Genomic DNA, 17,756 nt, shown 5'->3' with positions numbered 1-17,756 from the left:
TCTGAGATCACATCTGCCAGTTCTTTTAATACTCTTGGATGCAGTTCATCTGGCCCTGGAGACTTGAATACATCTAAACTAGCCAAGTATTCTTGTACTATCTCCTTAGTTATTCTGGGCTGTGTTTCCTTTGCTGAATCATTTGCTCCAAATTCTTCAGGTCGGGCATTGTTTTCTTTATCGGAGAAGACTGAGGCAAAGAAGGCATTGAGGACTTCGGGCCTTTCTGTGTCCCCTGTTTGCATTTCACCATCTTCTCCTCTGAGTGACCCCACTGTTTCTTTGTTCTTCCTTTTGCTACGAACATACCCATAAAAGCCTTTTTTTGTTGCTTTTAACCTCTCTAGCAAGCCTGAGTTCATTCTGTTAGCTTTTCTGACTTTGTGTCTACACGTGCTGGCTATTTGTTTGAATTCCTCTTTGGTGGTTTCCCCCCTTTTCCATTTTTTGTACACATCCTTTTTTAATCTTAACTCAGTTAAAAGTTCTTTAGATAGCCACCCTGGCTTCTTTAGGCACCTTCCATGTTTCCGCCTCATTGGTATTGCCTGAAGTTGTGCTTTTACTATCTCCCTCTTAACAAACTCCCAGCCATCATGAACTCCCTTTCCTTTTAGTATTACTGTCCATGGGATCTCACCCAGCACTTCCCTAAGTTTTATGAAGTCGGCTTTCTTAAAGTCAATAAGTTTCTATATGGGTATTCGCCGTTTGTCCAAAGTTTTTGACTGCAACAGTCATCAAATCCATCTTCTCATGCATCTGCTCCAACAAAGTGCTTGTCTTGCAAAAAGCAAGCACCAAAACTTCTTCTAAACACATTTTTATTCAAGGCCAGAGTCTGGTCTCATGATCCTAATCTCGCAGCTGTAAAATCCCCAGATCGACTCCAGCAACAATTTAACAAGCTCCCTCTAGAGGAGACAATTTTTATTTGTATCCATCTTTTGAAAGCAGGTCCAACAAAAGAAAATTGCTTTCATTTTTCATATATTTTGTATCTTTTGATTGCAAAAGGCAACATTGGAATCAGTTTGTTTCTCTTTTTTTAAACTATCTGTCAAAAGACGTTCCATTCACAGTCAATGAACTTCCCCAAGAATTTCTGTCTCTGACACCCCGTTCCCAGGTTTGAGACGGTGGAAATTTATCTTTCTTTACTCTCTCTCCTGCAGGCTTGAACAACCAGAATTTCCCCCTTTTCTCCTGCTTCCAAGAGGGGTTTTGATGGTTATAACTGAAGGAAATTTAGTCCTTTATCTGCAACTTTCCAGACTTTAGCTTGCAAATTTTTGCTTCAGTCTATTTACAAAAAGCGGAAGGCGGACTTCCTGTTTAGAACCTTCCTGCTTCAGTGCCAAATTAAAATGTTTCTTAATCCAATTTTCCGTTTTACTCACGGGTACTTGTTTAGAGTCCAATTGTCCACAGGAAAAAGTCAGCGCTCTCCGGCAACGGCTGTGCAGCTTCACTCCGTAAAAGTAGCAGTCGATTCAAAACACCGCGCCGCTCACCCCACGTCGCTTTGGATCCCCGAAAAGGGGTTTCCCTGCGAGTAGGGGAGGCGCTCCTGGTGTCAGCCGAATCCCACGTTCCCAGGCTTCCTCCACCTGGGATTTTTAAAGGGTCTCCGCCTTCACCGCGGCGGCAAGACCCGATTTTCACGGAGCGGGTTCCTCCCGGTCAGAGGAACTCCGCCATTGTCGATGGCGCTAACCCGGAAGTCCTTGAATCAAGGCTTCTCAGACAATGATGATGACTACAATCGTAGATTGGCAAAAAGGTAGGAAAGTCATTTCTGCACTGGGTGAGGTGGAGTGCGAGTACAGCAGAGGAGTTTTAATTCACAAAAATGTGCAAGGAGATACTCTGCTATGCTAATTCCTGGATGGATTTGCTTAAATGAGACATTCTGTCCCTTACAGCTGCCACAATGGCATTATAGTACATACCAAAATCAGCATAGAAAGCAAGTGGTTTAATTGGGAAGAAATCTGCCATCTGCTCTAGAAAGACATGGTCTTGAAACATATGCAAGACTGTGGAATAACAAATGCCATTACTGCCAGATCTGTACATATCAGAATTTCAGAAGTTTCTCAGAATGTTTTCACAAGAAGTTATTTATTTAAAGGAATATGTACACAGATATTCTTTTTTAAACAACCACCACCACCAAAAAATGTTGGAGTATTTTATCTCAATTAAAAGTCCACAATGGTGACATTTTTCTAACCAAACTACGGTACATCATTATCAGAGAAACAGACAGGTTATGAATTACACATCTCTATCACCAGCTTTTTAGTTTATTACATATGGTCTTAAAGTGATTTATATTGCCAATTATACTACTTATATTGGTAGTCAAATTCTGCTATGCTTGGTTCAGGCTTCTGTAAGGTTACACAAATGTTTCTGAATACAGATTTCTATCTTAATGCACTTTTTGCAATGCAAGAGTGCAATGCAATTTCCTTTCCCTGTATCAAAAGGCTTCCAAAATTCTGGTTATATTGGAAATGGAGTGTTGCAGTAACAGCTTATGCCACCTTAATATGTTACATCCTTGGAAAACTTGCCAGTCATACATTTACCCTAAGCATTTCTCTGCTACATTTGCTTTCACTTCAGTGCCTTCTTATGCTGGAAAGGTATTCTGGCATAGCAGGGAAAAATGAGTCATTGCTATCCTGTGCTATCTGGAAACAAAATGTCATTGCAGCTGTTTGCTTTCCATTTCCTCACATAACCAAAGGCTATCTAGGCTGCTGTTAAATTTCCTCTAATATATATATATTTTCCTCTGCTGGGAAGCTTCCTTTCTAATTCATTGGGGGAAATTACCACATTTGTGGCGTTCATTTTGCAGGAGCCACAGAGCTCTAATTTCCCTTGTTGGTTTTCTTATGCGCTCCTGATTAGGGAAAACAAATTCATTATCGTGAGGGTAAGTACGTTTGTGTCACCTGACCATACAGGAGAGCACATTATGCCAAAAGGGGCAGAGTCACTCATACAAGTAATAAACAGACTTCACACTTCCCAATAAAGACGGGAATTCGTGTTGAAGCAAAAGGGGCGTAATTTACCCTGACAGCTGAGACAGGTAATATAGTGTGTGCACTTATTGACAAAGCTGGTGTTTGTTTGTTTGGTTGGTTTTTGTTGTTGCAAAAAAAAAACTTGTTTCCTTGGCAACTGCTGCACTCTGTAATACTAATGCTAAAAAAAGTGTGGAACTTGCTTTTCCAGGAAGAAACCATTCTGATACCTGTGTACAGTTTTTAGGCTTTTATTGGTTTGTCAACCTTGGAAGTTGTTTGGATACTTGGCTAATTATGTTTGAATATTGTTGCACGCCACCTCAATCTCTGAGATTCCAGGGCTTCCATGTGCTTACTCAATGTTCATTTTTTCTTTTGAAAGTGGAGACTGTGGTGTCTTCAGGATATATGTATATACAACCTGCAGTGGCGTAGCGTGGGTTGTCAGCACCCAGGGCAAGGCAAGTAATTTGCGCCCCCTAACCCATGGATTTGCGCCCCCTAACCCGTGGATTTGCGCCCCCTAACCCTAACCCCCAGATGTTGCGCCCGGTGCGGCCGGCCCCCCCTGCACCCCCCACGCTACGCCACTGACAACCTGAGCCTACAATGAAGGGGTTCACAGCATTGACACCCCAAGAGGGTCTTGTTTGTCTCAAATCTGCAGCCTTGGATTCAAACAGAATCCAGCGTGCAGTTTTCTTCCAGCTTCTGGTTCACATAACTCAACTCTGAACTCAGGCTTTGACCCTCTAACTATCCCTGAGTTGAGGGGAACCTGCCATTTTTGAGAATAAAACCATATTCCTTTATTTTTATAAATACTAATTCTGATAATGAAGTATTTTCTGAGAACAATGTTGACAATAGGGACATAATCCAAAACTGAAGAGTAGAAGTGGGGTGTGTTTTTTGTTTTGTTTTTTTAAAAAAGAAACGGATAACTGTGGGGTTATCAATTGGCTTACAGAAGTAGAAATTAACCTAAAATAGTTCTCCTGTCAAGTGATATGTAAAATGGCTGACTGGCGATGGGAACCAAGGGCATAAATAGGCCATTTTCTCCTTAAATTTAAAAAAGGGCCTTAGGTTCTGAAGTAAGGTGCTGTTTGTCTGTTGAAGATTGTGCTCCCTTTAAAGTATAGGGAAATTATGCATGAATCAGTGTAGCTGCCGTTTCAATATTAAAATTGTTCCTCTAGGCCAAAACCTTTCCAAGTTATCAGAACGAGCCTTTATAAGTTTCACTTCTGCCTTAAAAAAACGAACTGAACATTTTGGAATGTTTATCATCATCTTCTTCTTCTTCTTCTTCTTCTTCTTCTTCTTCTTCTTCTTCTTCAGATTATAATGTCCATTGTTAGTTAAAATGGAAACATCACGGAGCATTAATAGGATTAGCAGAGAGGAATCAGAGCATTTAACTCTTTAAAAACAGTTAATAAAGCCATGAACATTTTTTTTAAAAAAATGTCTAGGAGTGTAGAAGAGGTGCTAATGGTCTGGTCCATGGGTAGGCAAACTAAGGCCCGGGGCCCGGATCCGGCCCAATCGCCTTCTAAATCTGGCCCACAGATGGTCCAGTAATCAGCATGTTTTACATGAGTAGAATGTGTGCTTTTATTTAAAATGCATCTCTGGGTTATTTGTGGGGTTTAGGAATTAGTTCATTTTTAAAATATATATATATATAATATAGTCTGGCCTCCCACAAGGTCTGAGGGGCAGTGGACTGGCCCTCTGCTGAAGATGTTTGCTGACCCCTGGTCTGGTCTATTGGGTCTTACCATTTGCTTGAATTTAACTCATGAGCAAACAGCATCAGATGGAATATTTATTTATTAGGAAATAATGTAAGGGTATTATTAATACATTAATAATGTCCCACATTTCCCGTAGAACTGGGACTCAAGTTGGCTCACAAAAATTAAAGCAAACATGAATAAAACATATCAATATTAAAACATATAAAAATATAATAGTTAAAAAATAATTAAACTATTATATATATAAAACAATACAAATCTACATTAAAAGAATTGGTTCCACCATTTGGAGCTCTACCACTAGTCTATTTCACTTCTATTTTCTGGAAACTAGATAAAAAGGAAGACTGCAAAGAGTTATGGGGAGAAATGGGGCAATGCTCCAGAAATCATAGCCACATTCTGGGTCAGAAGTTTCACTTACTTCAAACTAGTGACTGCAACTCTGAATATCTTTTTCTATACACATGAAAATAAGATACTTTCCTGCCATAATACAATTTCACAGAGCGCAGACCTGCAGGTCGGGGTGGGTGACAAATGTGGTGCAGTTTGAATTTAAAGGCAAACTTACCTTATTCATACTTTCCAAAACAATTTGAGAATCAAAACACAACCATCCTTCAAAATTTGGAGTTTTCTGAATTTTTGCAATGCAGTTCTCCAGTCCAGTAATGTATATCAGTCATTACTGACTCTTAGGAGGAAATTTAAAACGTTCCTGTTTATCCAAGAATGGCTGGAGGATACCATTCCAGCAATCCCAGAGTCACTGGTTAAACATTTTTAGAATGTTCTAAACTGTTCTAAAAATACCATTCAAAATGTTTCATATTACTGATATGTTCGCTGCCTTAGGCTCCTTTGGGACAAAGGGATATAAATTTCATACAGAAATGTGTAAGGATAATTTTTTACTAAATGGTGCTTTGAGTGAGTACAGTGGTGCCTCGCAAGACGAAATTAATTCGTTCCGCAAGTCTCTTCGTCTTGCGGTTTTTTCGTCTTGCGATGCACGGTTTCCCATAGGAATGCATTGAAAATCAATTAATGCGTTCCTAGGGAAACCGCCTTCAGACCAGGTCCGGGGACAGTCTGTCCCAGACCTCTTCTGAAGGCTGGGGGGGGGGGACAAGGGCTTTTCTTCTCACCCCCAGCATTTTAAAAAACCCTGGGACAGCGGAGGACTTCTCCGCTGTCCGGGCGATCTTAAAATGCTGGCGGGCGGCATTTTAAAATCGCCCCGGACAGCGGAGGACTTCTCCGCTGTCCGGGGCAATTTAAAAGCCCCTGGGAAGGCAGGCGAGGGGGACAAAGACTTTCGCCCCCTGCCCGCCTTCAGAAGGTGTTCCCACCCCCCCCCCGCCCGGCTTCGCAGCTGCGCTACGAAGCCCGGCGGCTGGGGCAGGTGCTCCCGCCCCCCCACCCCGCTTCGGAGCAGCGTTCCGAAGCGGGGTGGCTGGGGCAGGTGTTCCCACCCCCCGCCCGGCTTCGCAGCAGCGCTACGAAGCCCGGCGGCTGGGGCAGGTGCTCCCGCCCCCCACCCCGCTTCGGAGCAGCGTTCCGAAGCGGGGTGGCTGGGGCAGGTGTTCCCACCCCCCGCCCGGCTTCGCAGCAGCGCTACGAAGCCCGGCGGCTGGGGCAGGTGCTCCCGCCCCCCCACCCCGCTTCGGAGCAGCGTTCCGAAGCGGGGTGGCTAGGGCAGGTGTTCCCACCCCCCCGCCCGGCTTCGGAGCACGGGGAGATCGCTTCTCCCCACCGCCCCTTGCTTCAAAAGAGGTCCGGGGGCAGCGGGAAGCGCTCCCGCTGCCCCCGGACCTCTTTTGAAGCAAGCAGCTGCGGAGAGAAGCGATCTCCCTGCAGCCGCTTGCTTCAAAAGAGGTCCGGGGGCAGCGGGAGCACTTCCCGGGGAGATTTTAAAATGCTGGGGGTCGGGAGCGAAGCGTTCGCTGCCGACCCCCAGCATTTTAAAATCTCCCCCTGTCCCGGGGAGATTTTAAAATGCTGGGGGTGCCGATCCCCAGCATTTTAAAATCTCCCCGTGTCCCGGGGAGATTTTAAAATGCTGGGGGTCGGCAGCGAACGCTTCGCTCCCGACCCCCAGCATTTTAAAATCTCCCCGGGACAGGGGGAGATTTTAAAATGCTGGGGGTCGGCAGCGAACGCTTCGCTCCCGCCCGCCAGCATTTTAAGATCGCCCGGGGCAGGCGGGGGGAAGGCAGGCGGGGGGGGAGCAAAGACTTTTGCCCTCCGCCGGCCTTCAGAAGAGGTCCTCTTCTGAAGGCCGGCTGTGGGCGAAAGTCTTTGCTCCCGACCGCCAGCATTTCCCTATGGGCTTTCGTCTTGCGATGCAAGCCCATAGGGAAATTCGTCTTGCGAAGCGCCTCCAAAACAGAAAACCCTTTCGTCTTGCGGGTTTTCCGTCTTGCGAGGCATTCGTCTTGCGGGGTACCACTGTATTTTTTAAGAATGCCAATTGCTGCAGAAATGTGGAGAACTGAATTTAAGATTGAAGAAACTGAAATGGACTGTCCACCCTTACCTTCAGGAAAGCACATGGTAATTTTGCATGCAGAGAAGTTGCCCTGCATTCTCTATTTTCACACTTCAGCAACACCCTAATTTGGCGGTTGCACACCTCCCCTGTACAGCTAGATTTCAGTGGGATTGATATGTGAGACTACATTTTACAACATCTTCCCCGCTGTGTGGGAATCCCTTACATAGATCACAGTGCCTGGAGACAGGCAATCAGGTCATGCATCTATAGCAGTGACCAGAGGAGGAATGACCACTAAGAGGACTGCAAACTGAATAAACACCATAGTGCATCTGCAGCAGTACTGTACAGTGGTACCTCAGGTTACATACGCTTCAGATTACATACGCTTCAGGTTACACACTCCGCTAACCCAGAAATAGTGCTTCAGGTTAAGAACTTTGCTTCAGGATAAGAACAGAAATAGGGCTCCGGCGGCGCAGCAGCAGCAGGAGGCCCCATTAGCTAAAGTGGTGCTTCAGGTTAAGAACAGTTTCAGGTTAAGAATGGACCTCCGGAACGAATTAAGTACTTAACCTGAGGTACCACTGTACACCAAATGCCTTCAGCTGCCCCAGCTGCAACAAAACATATCTCTTCTGTATCGGTCTCTAAATTCACAGCAGACACTGTAACCTTTCAACTGTTTGACTTCACCCCGTAATGGTGCACTCTTCCATTGACTCCCGAGACAGATGGGTGCCAACATCTCCATTTGGCAGAATTGGTGTAATACAGGGAACAAACCTTGAAAGAACTATGAACATAAAAGAACTGCAGGTTGGAGAAACAACAGTACAGTGTTACCTCGGGTTACAAACACCTCGGGTTACAAACACTTCAGGTTACAGACTCCGCTAACCTGGAAGTAGTAACTCGGGTTAAGAACTTTACCTTAGGGTGAGAACATAAATCGCAAGGTAGCTGTGTGGCAGCAGTGGGAGGCCCCATTAGCTAAAGTAGTAGCTCAGGTTAAGAATGGTTTTAGGTTAAGAATCGACCTCCAGACGAATTAAGTTCATAACCAGAGGTACCACTGTAGTGTAAATCTTCTTTCTTTGCTGTTGCGCAAGGAGAGGGGAGAATGCTAAATACAGAGGTATTATGTATCCCTTGGAAAAGTGATAATTGGAAGTTTGTTGTCAGGGAAGTCACCTCAAGGGCCACTGCATTATCTTTGAAGCTGAAACAGAAACACATTTTTGCAAAATTACCAGCAGTTTGGTGAAAGTTTGTGTTTCATTCATGACTCCTTAGAAATGCAACGGAAGCTGGAGGGAGAGAGAGAGAGGGAGGGAGGGAGAGCAGCCTAAGTCCAGAAAATGTGTGAACCTTGTAAAATCTCTTTGCTAAGTCAGCATAATTTACCCCAGTCAATTAACTTTATCTTGTTTAAGCATTTCCTTTGCTCCAGAGCTAACCATGTGAGAAGATACCAAATATAACCATTTAACTGCACATCAATTTTCTGTTTCTTCTGCTCTGAGTATCTTGGGCAGGCGAAAGGCCTGCTATGGCGCAGTAACTTGTAGTTTAAACAATTTATTTTTACTATTATTACTACTACTACTATTATTATTATTTATAGTACCGTAAAAATGTAAAATGAAGACACAAAACACATAATAAAACAGCCAACACCACCACCACCACAAACTAATATCCCCCCTCCCACAAACACATTTAAAAGGACATAGGATGTTAACCAAAGGCCTGGCTATAGACAAATATTTTTGCCTGGCATCTAAAGATATAGAATGAAGGTGCCAAGTGAGCCTCCCTGGGGAGAGAGCATTCCACAAATGGGGAGCCATCACAGAAAATGCCCATTTTCATGTTGACACCCTCTGGACATCTGATGGAGGAAGCACACAAAGAAGGGCCTCAGATGTTGACTGCAGGGTCTGGGGAGTGGTGGTTTTATGATCTCAATACGCCACACTTTCTTGGAAATACTCTCCATCTTCTACAAATATTAATATCCCATCCCCCTTTTTTTGGATTTGATTTCATCACTGGCAAAAAAAGAAGAATTATTAAAGGGAGTGGAGGGTTCAAGGTTGAGAACAGAATACCTCATTCTTATCTACAATCTGTAAGGGTTTCCATCATTTCTGTCACAGTAACTTGGACAAATCCTTATGATTAGCACATGAAATCCAGAAGAAAATGTCATTTTTACAGCATGTAGGTTCTTGAAACTGACCTTAAATCTGTCTCTCTTTCATGGAGTAAAAAATAAAATAAAATCTTTGGCGGTGGCGGTGGATTATGGGATAGTTTCTTATGCCACAGACAGCAGTATTTATGCTCATCTCTGCAGTGCAATGGTACACATAAATCAAAAGTTCTTCACAACAAATGGGTACTAATTGATGTTAATTCTAAATTAGAACACAATTCCTGTGGCAATACACATTATGCCCACATGAATGCCAAAAGAATTCCTTCTGATGGATGAGGCAACTGAAAATACTGAGGAAAACAATAATGACTTGCCACTGTTGTGTGAAGTGTTGGCCAAGAATCAGTGGAGTTCTCTGTATCAGTCCTTTCTACATTCCTGTTCCTTAACAGTAGCAATTTGTTATGACAGACTTCCCTATTCAGCAAGACCACAAAGAATCAGTCATTTGTCAATAGGCATTCATACAATTACATACTAATACATTCACTTAAGGCGAACTGAATAGTGCAGCTGAAAATTAATCTCCTTGCATCAGCTGCTAACTGCAACACATTCCTATGTGTTTCAGATATGTGACGTGAAATGTTGATTCATATTTTTATATAAACACATTTTTCCTCGCACAGTTCCCCCCACCCCATGCTGCTAGGGTGAATCATCAGCCCCGGTTTGAAGTTGTAGTACTAATTTTATGCAACCATTAAATAGGTTTAAATCCCTGCCCCCCGCTGCCCTGCTAAACTCCCACTGCTGTTTTGCTGGCAATGTGAAGTCAGTGACAAATGTGGGTGCATGAAACATTTTACCAGAGCTCCATAATATTTTGTTTGTACTTTTTGCATGTCCGTTCCTGCCTCTGGTTGCATGTATGTTTCATCACAGCTTGTCTTATAATGTTGATGATAATGCTATAGATTGCATCCTGCAGGTGAGAGAACTAGACCTCATAAGAAGTTCATTGCACTGAGGTATTTAATGTACAAATAAGCAGCAATTCATTTTTCCAAGGCATTGTAAAGTTCTCTGATATTATTTACTGTTAGCAAAGTCACTTAAACAATGCAAGCAGAGTCCAGAGAGAAGGCAAATCCCAATAACACTGTAATGAGAAAACGTAACAAAACACAGTGTATAATCTGAGGAGAAAGAAACAGAGAGGTTTTGTCTTTCTTGGTTCTGAGAAACATTCAACAAAAAATATACAGAGGAAAACCTCCCGCAGAATGAATAACTCTTCGTGTCAAAACTAATGCTCACATTGATATGCTGAATAGTAGTAATAGTAGTAGTAGTAGTACCCCAGCCTATCTGACTGGGTTGCCCCAACCACTCTGGGCGGTTTCCAACATAGGTAAAAACAAAATAAAACACATTAAAAGGCTTCCCTAAACAGGGCTGCCTTCAGATATCTTCTAAAAGTCAAATAGCAGTTTATTTCTTTTTCATCTGATGGGAAGGCGTTCCACAGGGCAGGCGCCACTACCGAGAAGGCCCTCTGCCTGGTTCTCTGTAGCTTCACTACTTGCAGTGTGGGAACTGCCAGAAGGCCCTTGGTGCTGGATCTCAGTGTCTGGACTGAACACTGGGGGTGGAGACAGGTATATAGGTACGAGGCAGTTTAGGATTCAAGCTGATGGCCTGTCTGTTTTAGAAAAGAATTTAGAGCATTCAACAAGAGCAGCAGTACCAGTTAAAACCAATTAAAACCATGCAAAACTCTGTTATCATAACTCTTAGAATAAAACATGAATGCAGCATTATTTGAGCATCACCTTTAATAATATTTCAGTGGTCATGGTGGGGCAGGTGTGGTGACACTGTGTTAGGTGAGGACGATGTCATAATTATTGGGATGAATTGTTTCAACAGCAATGCCCAAGATCCATTCTCAAAGGCATTCTTCATGAGCTTGCCACTTGGCAGATGTTGAGTTTTTGTTTTTTTAATCAAATCCATCCAATTTGTCTTAAAAATGGTGCATTCTGGAAGTGCATAAAATGCACTGATAGTGCCAAATACAGTGAGCAAATTACTGCCAGGAGTACGAATGCACAGAGATGGCAGTTATGCAGTAGAGGCCAATGCAAATATATATGGCGTATAATGTACTGCCAAGCCAAGCTGACCCCCAGGTTCTTTTCAAATTCTAATGATGGTGATATATAATGAACAGGATTTGCAAACTTCAGTGAAAAGTAAGCAGCTCTTCTTCACTCAGTGACTTCATTATTTCTCTCATGTTATGACACAGATGGGAATCCAATTATCAAAATATAATCTAAGTGGAAGTGTGAAGCAACAGTAAAATCTTGATCATGTTGCTGTGGCCAATTGATTCTAAACTTGGGTTTACAGTGCTAGGTGAGCTCAGGAGTTGAACCTGTGGCAGTGGAACAATTCAGTCTATAATGTAAGGTGACATCCTTAAATATAAGCCAATTTGGTCATACTGAAGCTAGTGTCATAACCAGGTTGCAACAGAGCAGGTTGGCAGCAGCATGGTAATGTGTTAAAAATTTGGACAATTCTGTTTCTTGACACAAGCTATGGGATACTTGCCTGGTTGGAGATATAAATCATTCCCAATTCTATTCTTTTGGTTTCAGCACTCAGCATGAGGTATTAAATCAATTCAGAATATACAACAGTTTTCAGCATGCAATACCATGCTAAATGAGTTTAGCTCCATCTTCTTCTTCCTCCTCTTCATTTTTTAATTTTATTTTTTGGCAACCTTCTCCTGAAAAAAAGCCCTGGTTAAATGGACAATCCTTTGGGATGTTACTTGGTGCAAGCCTTTTTGGAATGAAATTACTAGGCCTTTACTTATTTGGGTATCTTTTCTTCCTTATTCTAAGGCCTTCAGGCAGGTAACAATATCCTATGCTCATTATGTCATTGTATAACAACTCTTTGAAGCAGGCTAGTCGATGTGACAGTAACTTGCTCAAGGCCAACCGACCTTGGCCTGCCACATTCATTCAGATTCATCCCCCAACTACTGCACTACACCAACTCCGAGTAGATATGTTTAAGATCAGGATGTCAGGCAATATCAAAAGCACAAGTCGGCCTAGATTTGCTTTGATGTCAGTGAATTTAGCTTTGCTTTAGAGGGACCAACCGATGAACAGGCATGCAAATGAAGGCTGTGTACGTATCTTCCGAGAAAGGTTGGAATAGGCCTCAAGCAAGCAGAATGGGCTCTTCAAAGCCTTGTGGTGAGAGGGTGAATATACATAATAAGTTGAGCAGAATGGATCTCTTCTACCCTATTTGTGCTGTCCCTGGCTGTAGTTCAGGTGTCTCCTGGTCCTTGGTATGCAGGCATCTTTACTTTTTCCATGATATCACAAATTTAAATATACTGTTTCGCAGCAGGTGAGAGAGGTTTTATCCCTGCGTCAGTGGCTAACCTGCAAGTGGGCACTGCGTCTAGGTGGGGGCAGTGCTTCTCTTCTGGGGGGGGGACACAGGCATACACATACCCCCAAATATTTTGTGAATCTATGTACTTTTGTCCATTTACTGTATTTATTTTTCTCGATTTGAACTATGAAATGGTGATTTTCTTGAGTCAAAATGAGAGTACCCCTAAACATTTTTTATTAAATGTTATTAAAAGCACTGGGTGGGGGCATCTGTTCCCTTCTCCTGAGGCAGTGTCTGGTCCTGGGAGAGAGCACTTGATCTGTCTCTCTGAATCCTGCTCAGTCACTCTAGACCAGGGGTCCGCAACCTTTAAGACAAAAAGAGCCACTTGGACCCGTTTCCGAAGAAAAAACAACTGGGAGCCGAGCCGCAAAACCATTGCGACATTTAAAACAAATATATCTCCGGAGCCGCGATCTGACAGCGGGCGGGAAGGTGACGGCGGGACGGTGTGTGACTAACGCACGCACCGCCCCCATGCGACGTCACAGCCAGTACAGCGCCCGCCACAGTGGAGAGTGTCGGGGCGCACAATGCACCTCCTCCCCTCGCTAGTATCCGCCCCGGAGCCGCAGCAAAGGTGTAAAAGAGCCACATGCGGCTCCAGAGCCGCGGGTTGCAGACCCCTGCTCTAGACTGAGGCTCTGCACCGTCCCCCTCAGGAGAGGTGAAGTCCCATTTCCATACTAGAGCCAGGTGGGATTGGTGAGGGCAGTGGGTAGGGTTTCTATCTGTTTAAGTTTCACCTCCCCATTCCTCCTTATCTCCTTCTAGAGTTCTCCATCCCAGGCCTGATTCTTACACTGCTGGAGGAGTCGTGATGTGCTCAGTCCCTACATTTTGGAATCTTGTCAGCATTGGACTTTTGAAGCAGAACAAATTGAACTGTGCAGTTGATAAATTCGGAATTAAAGATCCTGTTTTGGGCTCATATTCAGTGTGATTCTGGGTCTAAGGAGAACGGTGTCCTTTTTATCATATTAACAAATGTTGATTATAGTTATATAATTTATAGTGCTGAATCATCCCTGTAATACACAAAATAGAAAGCACATCACTCTGTAATAGATTATGTTGATTGGTTTTGCTGGCAGATGTGAGAGAGCATCATTGCTCATTATATAGCAGGCTTAATTGGTTTTCTCCTGAATTACGTAGACAATATTCTCTTAATCTGCTCACACAGAGGGTACTTAAATTCAAAATCTCTGAATTATTGTTTAATTGTTAACATTTTTCAGATAGCAGTTATACTCAAGGATTGATTTATAAACCAAAAAGGGAAAAGGCATGTCCTTTATGAAAAATACTGTAATAGGCATAAAGGTCACATGGGATATAGTTAATGTTACCAGCATGTTCTTCTTGAAATCTGTTGAAAGAAAAAGGTTACTGAATACAAAAGAAACTCCCACTTCCTCTCACTGAACTATTTCCAGTAGGGTGACCAAATAGTAACCAAACACAATATTCCTGCTTTAAGAAAGCATGAATTGTCTTTGTAGAGACAGTGCATTTCAGTTAATACCCATGTGTCACTTCTGTCTATCTTCTATTTATCAACTATCTATCTAGGCTGAATTATCTGGAGTTTTTTGGTTTCTTAGAAATTCTGATCAACATTGGGTACAAGGCTGCTTGTGATCTATAAAAGGAGAGATGCTAGTGCTGTGGCACGTTTAGAAACAAAACTCCCTATACTTAAGATACTTCGTACCAAACAATTTATGGAGTCAAATTGTGGCAATTTAGGGTAGAAGGCAGATCAGGCAAATCTCATCTGTGGAGCATATTATTTGCAATCTTCAAAGCATCCCTAGCTATAAGAATGTCAGTAGCTGTTCCAGCAGAGCACCCAGAAATTCCTCCCAAATATTGTCAGCTCTTAAAGTGTGAGCACAGCAGCTTTGTGAACCTGTTTAGGAAAAACAGTACATACACTTAAAAATGAATAAATTCACAAAGGAAATTTCCCAAAGGAAATTGTGCTGAGGTGATAAATCGTATTGGCCAGAATCCTGTTTGAAATGGCAGCAGTTCAGCAGGTGAGTAGTGAACATTAAAACCTACACAGATATTTTCCACAAGGATGTGAAGGTTGCAATTCCTTTTTAAGTTTGAATGGCTATAGCTGCCCCATATATATATATATATATATATATATATATATATATATATATATATATGCTTTCGTAGATTTTCACGGGTACAGGAATGTAGGTTTTGGTGTCTTCGGGTGTCTTCCCGTGTAAGAGTTGGGGTGTCTAGGCGACGTTTCGACGAGGTCTCACTCGTCATCTTCAGGCTGGTGCTTTCGGCTTCTTGTTACTAGAACAGAGCAGGATCTCAGTGTTTGAGTTCCTATAAATACTGTTGAGGGGGTGTGGTGTATAGCCTCCAACGTTCTGGGCAGAGAGGAAGTTCCTAGGTTAATGTGCCTTTTCTTCTTTTGTTCATTAATTACTTGAGGGATATCTTGAGTGATTACTTGAGTGATATTCTGAGTACCACTTAGGAGGGTCATTAGGTGTGGATTAGTTGCTAAAGCTTTCGTGTCTTGACCTCTTGACCTTGTAAAGAGTTTTTCTGAGAAGATGGCTGTACTGCACTTAGTTGTGCTCAACTAAGTTGCAGAGCACAACTAAGTGCAGTACAGCCATCTTCTCAGAAAAACTCTTTACAAGGTCAAGAGGTCAAGACACGAAAGCTTTAGCAACTAATCCACACCTAATGACCCTCCTAAGTGGTACTCAGAATATCACTCAAGTAATCACTCAAGATATCCCTCAAGTAATTAATGAACAAAAGAAGAAAAGGCACATTAACCTAGGAACTTCCTCTCTGCCCAGAACGTTGGAGGCTATACACCACACCCCCTCAACAGTATTTATAGGAACTCAAACACTGAGATCCTGCTCTGTTCTAGTAACAAGAAGCCGAAAGCACCAGCCTGAAGATGACGAGTGAGACCTCGTCGAAACGTCGCCTAGACACCCCAACTCTTACACGGGAAGACACCCGAAGACACCAAAACCTACATATATATATATATATATATATATATATATATATATATATATCACAGAACAGCATAAGCAATGTTGTTCTGCCTACTGAATTTCAGCATCTGCAAGTTTTCAGCTCTGCACGCTTGTCTGTGTGTTTTGCAGATGAGTCCAAAGGGAAAAAGAGAATTCCAAACTGTGCTCAGAATAGTCTACAGCGTCTCCACGCATCTTTTCCTTTCCCACATGTCTGCTGGGGAGCTCTGAGGTAAGATTTCATTGAATGGCAAGTTGGGGGGAAATTATCACTTTAGGTTGAAGGGCATTAATACCCTGGAATTACTTGACATAACCATGGTAACAAGCTCTGCAGTAATGGCAGTTACTCATATTTCCATAGAAACAGGACTTTAAAAGTGGAAATTACCTTTAATTTATTTCTGTTGCTTACAGTGACAATAGCATAATGTGCATTTCTCCCCACAAGATACAAACATATTTTGGCTACAAAACTGTCAAAAAGTTGTTCAGAAATACAGAAGGATATTCTAAGATACTGGTTTCTTCTTTGTTGTTTACTGCTTATTACTAGTCAGGTGAAGAAAGAAGCATATAAAATGGCATTTATTAAAAATATTAAATTTAGCAGGAACCAGCAAACAAGCAAAAAACAGCAGGTGTAATTTTTTTTTTGTACCATTATTTGCCACTAGCCTCCATTTCTGGACTGAAGATTACTATATCTGAGGTAACCCACCGCTGCCAAGTATATAGGTGTTTTCAAACTACTTTTCTGTTGGGCATTGTTGACTGGAGTCTGGGTTGAGATATTATAGGTATTTCTTGGAAGGGATGGTTTTTAATGTTGCATTGTTTCTGTTGCTTTGCTTTATATTTTGCCTGTTTATTTTCTGTAAGTTGCCTTGAGACTATCTTAGGTTGTCTCCAGACTGTCAGTATTATTATGAATTTTTTGGGGGTGGGCAGGGAAAGGAAATAGGCTTTATGCTCAGACTCTTCTAGCCCCTGGATCCAGCAAGTGTTAATATATAAGCCCTTGGGAGGGAGCAAAGTTGGGTGGGACCACTCCCTCAGTTTGCAGTTAGTTAGGAAGACGAAGTCAGGGTTTGGAGCAGAGTAGCAGTGATGTGACCTAGAAGTAAAAGTAGTGAACAGGAGAGAGAATGAAAGCAATGTCTGATTTCTGTTTGAATCCAAGGCTACCATTATGGGAGAAACATAGTGTTGATGCTGTGAACCCCCTATCGTAAGATTAGATTGCATATATATATGTGTGTGTGTGTAAATAAACTGTATATCATGAAGACATCATTGTACCTCATTCCAAAAGGAAACATGAACCCTGGGTAAGCGCCTGGAACTCTTGGAATCCCACACTGCTTCGAGATTAGGATGGTGTGCAAAAGTATTTTGCAGGATGGATTCAAGTGTATGCCAGAAATTTGTCACCCTGCACAGCACATCAAATTCACTTCAAAAAAGCAAAGGATTTGTGTGTGTGTGTGTTAATAAAGGTCACGCCTGTGCCATACATTGTGCTTCCTCTTAAGAATTCTGGGAACTGTAGTTTATACCTCACAGAGCTAAGATTCCCAGCACTCTTAGCAAGCTACAGCCTGTGCTTCACTTAAATAAATCATGATGTTAACTCCTCCCATGGGACTTTTTTTTTCATACCAGGGAGTGCAGGCAGCTAGGGAGGCTGCTGAGTGCTGGGGGAATGTTTAACAGAAGATAAAACAGCCACACCACCCATAG

This window comes from Podarcis bocagei, assembly GCF_964188305.1.
Source record: "Podarcis bocagei genome assembly, chromosome: 3".
NCBI lineage: Eukaryota > Metazoa > Chordata > Lepidosauria > Squamata > Lacertidae > Podarcis > Podarcis bocagei.
The sequence above is the reverse complement of the archived record's forward strand: the minus strand, read 5'-3'. Positions refer to the sequence as shown.